Source organism: Vicia villosa, linkage group LG4 (genome assembly GCF_029867415.1).
Source record: "Vicia villosa cultivar HV-30 ecotype Madison, WI linkage group LG4, Vvil1.0, whole genome shotgun sequence".
Taxonomy (NCBI): Eukaryota; Viridiplantae; Streptophyta; class Magnoliopsida; order Fabales; family Fabaceae; genus Vicia; species Vicia villosa.
Window position 1 is genome coordinate 46,832,944 of NC_081183.1, and position 8,567 is coordinate 46,841,510.

The 8,567-nt window shown below is 28.7% G+C and overlaps 2 pseudogenes; one reads left to right on the forward strand and one right to left on the reverse strand.

The window, feature by feature from the left end:
- Positions 1–2,937: 2,937 nt before the first annotated feature.
- Positions 2,938–4,354, forward strand: LOC131599139 (spermidine hydroxycinnamoyl transferase-like; annotated as a pseudogene).
- A 1,339-nt stretch (positions 4,355–5,693) lies between these two features.
- Positions 5,694–7,177, reverse strand: LOC131597158 (spermidine hydroxycinnamoyl transferase-like; annotated as a pseudogene).
- Positions 7,178–8,567: the final 1,390 nt, after the last annotated feature.

Genomic DNA, 8,567 nt, shown 5'->3' on the forward strand with positions numbered 1-8,567 from the left:
AGGACAAATATATACACGGGCTCAAGAGAGCCCATACCATTTTCCAAAGTGTACATCCCAAATAATTTAAGTTGCACTCTTACAGGCCACATGCTTGATGGATTGTGTACCTTTTGGATTTTTAAGGAGCCAGGCTCTAGTTCTGGGCATGGGCCAACCCGTCGATTTGATAGTTCAACTCATAATCAACATACCTAATTGGGAGGATAATACACAATCAGCGTGCATATATGATTTTAAATGCACGTAAACAACCATGAAGGGACAATAGTAGATAGAGGAACATGAGACTTAAATCCTTAACAATATTTAATGAATTGAACCACATATTATAAATAATTTAGTTAACCCAATTTTTGTTAAAAACCAATTTAGATTGTTTAACTATTTTTTTTCAAAAAAATTAATTTAAAAAAACATAATTTACAAATACATTATTATAAAAAAGTAAAAAAGTAAAAATTTTTAAATTTTCATAAAAAAAAAAAAATTTGACAGGAGCTGTAGGGTTGTATTCACCGCAAGTACATATACATAATTAAATAAAGATAATAGTTCATTAGGCAAAAAACAAATTATAGTTATTTTTTTTCTCCCAAATAGTACTATATATTAGATATTTATTTATAAAACTAATTTTGACCATAGTGTACTACTAAACTTATAATATTTTTACTTATTTTAAATTTTAAGACTAATTAATTAATGTAATTATTAATTATATAATTTATGTTTTGCATTTTATGTTTATACAGTTACATATGTTTACATGTTAGATATTTATTTAAGAAATTGGTATTTACTATTAAATAGTAATGTTACTTTAGATTTAATTTATTTTCTTCTTCTATATTTTAATATTAAATTATTTATATCACAATTTAGAATTTAAAATTTACAATTTAAATTCATTTATGTGAATTATTTGGACACAATTTAAAATATTATATGTATTTTGTTTTTTTTAATACATCACAGTAGCACGTACAACATATACTAGTACTACTTCACAATTTTAACATTCACAAAATCACAAGCCAAATATTCTCATTTAAAAGCAAGTGATGAGACGTATATCTCAATTTATTGTATTTTTTAATGCCATTATTCATCAGGTTTTTTGTAGTTAAAAACTGCAAGCTTTGGGACCCTAGGTGCATTGGAAACTATTACTCCTACCTCGTTAAAGACATATGGGTGAATTTGTAATTATAAAAAAATATATTACCAAAATTATTGACTTTCTTGATGACATGGTAAATTGTATATTTTTAAACCAATATAAAATGAGACAGCTCATATAGGTAAAGTTATCCAACTTGTCCGCTTGCAATTATTATTCTTTTTCCTGATTGAGGTAGACATCTGTCATTTAGTGCAAAATCACGTGATGCAGATGGGTAAAGCCAAAAATTGAAGTCGTACTGTACGTTCTATGTCGCAGGATGTCTGCCATTAATCTTTTTTCTTATTGGTTACAAAAAAGTGACACATGAATCACATTGAGAGACAAAAAGTAGATAAATATCAATATATTGTATTCCGGTCTCATTTATAAGGAAAGATTATTTTTTTAGATATACTGTATTAAATAAATAATGCATTTGAATAACATACTGTTTCGATACATTATTTATTTAATGTATCTAAAAAAGAATCTTTTATTATAAATGAGTAATATTTAATAATTCTAATTGAGAAAATACAACCATAACACTTAGACTTATACACAATCAATCACAATTTTTTATAAATTAAATAATAAAAATAAAATTTTTTCTTTTCTCCATTATCAGAACCAACTCCATGTTATCAATTAAAAACGAATTTAATTTTAAATATTTAAATTTACTCTCTTCTTATTGATTGTTCTTAAATATATGGATTTATTTTCGTTTTCAAGCATATCTTTCTCTTCTAATTGACTCAAAGATTGACTCAAAGGGGGCAATTCTTTTTTGAGCACAAATACAAATGAAAACATTATCAAAAATAAAAAACAAATGAAATTGGTTGGGCACATTCACACAAAAGTTTAAAATAAATTAAAAATGATTTAGTGAAATCATTTTGTATTATTTTTTTTCTCTTTATATTTATGTCAGTGTAATCTAAATGGTACTAATACTTATTTGGGGTTATGTGTTTTATAACTGTTTTAAAGTAGGATCCTTGCAATATTCATTCATTTGAAAAAAGAAATGAAAAATTAAATTAAGATGAATTTTTATTTATTTAACTCAAAAAGTTGAATAAATAATTAAATATGATAAAATTAAATGGTATAATCTAATTAGTTAAAAATACATTACTCAATTTTTTGTGATGGGTAGAAAAATTATTTTTTTTAAATTAATGTTTTTACTGTATATTATTATATATTTAGAGAAGTTATTTTCTTTAATTAATATTTTTACTGTATTCATTATATATTTCTAAATTAACGGACGAACTAGTCTAATTTTATATTTTATATCAAAGCACCAATATCTAATATGTTTATAGGAAAATTATATACTTTAAATAACAACCACTGATAATATATTTTTATACATCGTAATTAAAATTTATAAAGTATAATAAAATATAGACACATGTTTTCACTGTGAATTAAGAGAAAGAAGGATACCTACATAATAATAATAATAATAATAATAATAATAATAATAATAATAATAATAATAATAATAATAATAATAATAATAATAATACAAGTTTAATCCGTAATTAAAAAATGCTTTTGAAGAAAAAAATGAACTAATTAATGTTTTAAAATTGTAATCTCTCTTCATCTCTCCAAATAGGAAGCTCTCAAATACTCCCAAACTAATATATAAGGAAGCTCTCAAATATATATTGAACTTGTAGTCTCACAAACTAAACAACAGAACCTTTGTAAGAGAAACATTAAATCAAGCATGTCATCATCTTCAATCAATGACATTGAAAGATTCTTACATTGTTACACCAAAGGAACCAACATGGTGTGGTTGTTTACCATTATCCGAATGGAGTCAAGTAGGAATGATAACTCACGTTCCACTTATTTACTTTTACCGCCCCCCGCAAATTGGCTTATCCCCCCTACTAAAATTGCCACCACCTTGAGACACTCATTAAGCAAAATTCTAGTTCAATTTTATCCACTTGCTGGTCGTTTACAAAGGAAAAGTAATGGTCGTTTTGATCTAGAAGTGCAATGCAATGGTGTGTTCAATTCATGGAAGCTGAAACATCGTTAGCATTATCTGATCTCGGTGATTTTTCACCTTCTTTCGAATGATTATTGCCATTACCTTTTCCCGCGCGTTGACTATACGCTCCCAATGCAAGAGCTTCCTTTGCTTATTGTTCAACTCACAAAATTCACATGTGGTGGCATTAGCATTAGTTTCTTAATCTCTCACATAGTTAGTGATGGACAGAGTGTGACGCATTTCATTTTTGAATGGGCTCAACTTGCACGTGGAGAATCTTTGAAAAGGGCGCCATTTCTCGATAGAAATGTGTTGCATGGTGGAGAACCATGCAATAATGCCAGCGGATGGGAGTATAATCAACTACCGCTTTTGTTGGAAAATTTGGATAGTAATGTTGATGAAAGGAAGAGAAAACAAAAAATGCTATACTCAAAGTGAGTGAAAAACAAGTTGAAAAGTTGAGAAAAATAGCGAATGAGAGTTGGAATAAATCTAGTAATGATCGAGATTATTCAAGGTATGAAACGATAACCGCTCATATTTGGAGAAGAGGCATGTAAAGCTAGAGGCCATAAAAATGACCAACCAACTGCGATTGGTGTTTGTGTTGATTGGAGGAGTCGCGTTAAACCTAATTTACCAAAAGAGTATTTTGGAAATGCAATATTAGATGTGTTGGCTACTAGTATGGCTGGTGATTTGATGTCTAAGCCATTAGGATATGCTTCAAGTAGGATAAGAGAAGCAATAGAGCAAGTAAATGATGAGTATGTGAGGTTGGGGGTTGAGTATTTTAAAAAGCAACATGATTTGACTAAGTTTCAAGATATTCATGATATAGGGAGTGGTGAAGAGGTGTCTTTTTATCGAAATCCTAATTTAGGGGTGGTTAGTTGGTTGGAATTACCAATTTATGGAATGGATTTTGGATCGGGGAAAAGAGATTTTATATGGGGCCAGGATTTCATGAAGAACTTGAGGGAGACTCGTTGATTCTTCCTAGTCCTCATGATGATGGGTCTTTGTTGATTTATATGTGTCTGCAAGAGGACCATATGGATAAATTTAAGAGACATTTTTATCAAGGTGCTGAGTTTGAATTCCTTCAAGGACGATTGTAAAAGAATTATTTATGGCAGTTAAATTTTCTCTTTCAACGATGTTATATCTTGTTATTAGTGATTTTGTTCATCTATTAAGAGAAGTGAATTTTTAATACTTTTTTATAGGGGTGAAATAAACCTCTAAAAATTTGAAAATGACATTCGGAGATGCATTTTCGAACGCACTCAATATTTTATTTTTAGGAAATTTTGAATATGTGTATCTGAAATAATTCAATATTTTGTCTTAAGATTTTTTAGAAGTGAATATCCAAACTAATAGAACGTTAAGAATTGTTTATAATCAAAGTGCATCAATTGTATTAATTATAATACATAAAATACAACTTAAAATAACTAATATGGTCTCATTAAACACATATTATAATACATAAAATATTTTTTCAATAAAAGAGAAATTAAGACAAAATTCTCCTTAATTAAGAATGAATGTTGTCAATACTGCTTCATCTTCTCTACTCAATCAAGTGTCTCTTTATATTCTTCTATGGGTAAAAAAATTCTTGCTTTCAAACCATTAACCTTTTATGTATAAAACTCTCATTTTGATAAAATTCCCAAAACTTTCAATGTATAAAATAAAAATCTCATATTTCTCCACCTGCGAATGATTTCAAAATTAAGTAACCCTGTCACTACAATTCATGTTATAACATGATTCTAGAGGAGGAAAACCTTCTACAAATTCATATCCCTTAATTGTTTTCAACAAAAAATAAAACTCAACACAGAAAACCCAAAAATAGAGCCTAATTTAAAGTCATAAATAATAGAACATCTGTCATGAAAACTATTTGGATTGTTAGCGCCTGAGATATGGATGAATACAAGAGCCTTCAACAAAAATGATAGATACAAAAAGGCCATTGAAGAATCTCATAACAAATAAGTCATGTAATACTGATTGGTGAATTCTAATTAGATGACAGTATATATATATATATATATATATATATATATATATATATATATATATATATATATATATATATATATATATATATATATATATATATATATATATATATATATATATATATATATATATATATATATATATATATATATATATATATATATATATGGTTTGGTAATTTAACTGATATTGTTGTCTGTACAGCTCAAAATATATAACAAATTCTTACCTACATAAACCATTCAAGACTTTACTAAAAGAGTTGTCCTGACTATTGAATAGAAATATGATTGAAATTTTACGAATGGCTCTCATAGTTATCGATCGGTAAATCATAAAATATTTCATCATGATTTTGATTTCTTGCTAGAGGTAAATTACTATTTTTCTAGTACACAAAATAATAGTCCAAGCTCTTTTCTGAATGACAAATTTATACTAAAACCAAAATAATTAAATATTACAAATACAGATACTCCCTGCTGTTTTCAAAACATTCAATTTTACAACTTTGACAGGAGTCTCCAGCTCAAGATCTTCATAAAAATGTCTTTTAAAGGCATCCATATAGACCTCTTGCAAGCAAATATAAATCATCAAAGATCCATCATCATGAGAACTAGGAAGAATGAATGATTCTCCTTCAAGCATGTCATGTATTCCTGGCTCCATATAAAGCTCATTCCCCCATCCAAAATCAAGTTTGTGAAATGGCAATGTCAACCAACTAACCACTCCTAAATTAGGATTTTGATAAAAAGGCACAATATTACCACTCACAATCTCATGAAGATTTTGAAAGTTAGTCAAATCATCTAGCTTCTTTAAGTACTCAGTCATCAACCTCACATATTCATCATTCATTTTCTCAATTGTTTCCTTTATCTTTACTTGAAGCATACCCTAATGGCTTAGAGATCAAATCACCAGCAAGACTAGTAGCCATTAGATCATATACAGCATTTCCCAAAATACTCTTTTGGTAAACTAGGTTTTCACACGACTTCTCCAGTCAACAATGACACCGAGCATGGTTGGTTGCTCATTTTATGCCCTCTAGCTTTACATGCACTTCTCCACATATGACCGGCTATCGTTTCATATCTTGAAAAACCTCGATCATTACTATGTTTATTCCAACTCTCATTCGCTATTTTTCTCAACTTTTCAACTTGTGCTTTATTTAATTTGATTTTTTCCACCCTTGTTTTTTTCTTGCTTTCTTCAACCTTACCATCTGAATTTCCCAACAAAACCGGAGGTTCATTAAACTTCCACTCATTAACACTATTGCATGGTTTCTTACCATGTAACATGGTTCTATCAAGACATGGAACCCTTTTCAAAGGCTCTCCCCGTGCAAGCTGAGCCCACTCATTGAGAAAATGCGACGTACTTTGTCCATCGACAACAGCATGTGAGATTAACACACTAATGCTAATGTCACCACATTTGAATTTGGTGAGTTGAATCAAAAGCAAAGGAAGCTCGTGAATTGGGAGCGTGTAGTCAACGTGCGGAAAAGGTAACGATAGTAATTGTTTGAAGAAGATGAAAAGTCACCTAGATCAGATAATGTTGATGAGGATTCTGCTTCAATGAACTCAACACCCTTTGCGTTGCATTCCAAGTCAAAACGAAAATTTTCTTTCGATCGTAAACGACCAGCAAGTAGATAAAAATGCATCAAAACTCTACTTAGTGAGTGTTTCAAAATGGTGGGCAATTTTAGTGGGGGAGGTAAGCCAGTTTTGTGGGGGGCGGTAAAAGTAAAGAAGTGGAACATGGGTCATGAATCCAACTTGATCACATTCTGTTAATGATATACAGCCACTCCATGTTGGTTCTATTGGTTTCACAGTGTAACAACCTTTCAAAGTTATACGCTGACTGACATGGTTCGATTTAATGTTTCTTTCACAATAGTTTTGATGCATTTATTTGTGAGACTTACGAGTCTTCAATATAGGTGTCTTTTTATATACTAGTATGAGGCTTGGAATATTTGAAATATCATTTTTGTACTATCTATAAGTTCTATTTATCTTTCTAATAAATATGAAACAATGAAGTGAAAATAAATAGACCCATTAATGAAAATTTTAAATTTTAGACACTTATTATTATAATAAAATTTCGTGTTAATTTAATAAAATTTATTTATTAATATATATTTTTTTATAATTATCACATTTGCCTTTAGTTGAAATTTGAAGCCAGCTGGGGCGCATGTAATGTATATATCTTAAATCATGCTATCTTAATTACAAGTCTCCAATAATTTCCGACATAGTTTTTGTACTTTTGTCTTTTGCATCATTTTCTTGTATCAATTTAAAACCACAAAATATCTTTATTCCTCTCAACTAAGCGGAGCATCATTGTACGTACATGTGTCATTTTTTCTTACCAATAAGTGAATAGAAAAAAAGCACGCTGACACATAGGACGTTCTCTTCTGCTTTTCCCCATGTGCTAGCTGGCTTCAAAGTTTTAACAAGTGTGATACGGACGCACGGGTATCCGCTATGGCTTTGTTATTGTGTTCAATATTAATATTATTGTAGAGGTAAATGTCTTAATAATAGGTGTAAAATATAGAAATTTTTTTTCAATAGGTTGTACAAAAGTTTTGAGATATTTTGATCAATAAACATCATTTTCCCGTAAATATTTAATATTTTGATCAGTAACTTAATGTTCCCGTTAATATTCAATATTTTGATCAGTAATTTATGTTCTCGTTAATATTGAATATTTTATTCAATAACTTCATGTTCTTGTTAATATTAAATATTTTGATCAGTAATTTCATGTTCCGGTTAATATTTATTATTTTGATCAGTAACTTCGTGTTCCCGTTAACATTCCAAATTTGTTCTCGCTAGTATTCAAAAAATTCATCAGTAACTTAATGTTTACGTTAATATTCAAAATTTTGATCATTAACTTCGTAATTCCCGTTAATATTCAATATTTTGTCAATAACTTCGTGTTCCCGTTAATATTCATTATTTTGATCAATAACTTCGTGTTCCCGTTAATATCCAAAATTTGTTCCCGTTATATTCAAAATGTTGATCAGTAAGTTAATGTTTCTGTTAATATTCAAAATTTTGATCAGTAACTTCGTGCTCCCGTTATTTTTCAATATTTTAATCAATAACTTGTACTGCTGTTAATTCTCAATATTTTGATTAATAACTCCGTGTGCCCGTTAATATTCAATATTTTGATCAATGAACTTCATTTTCCCATTAATATTCAATATTTTGATCAATAATTTCATGTTCCGTTAATATTCAATATTTTTATTAGTAATTTCAT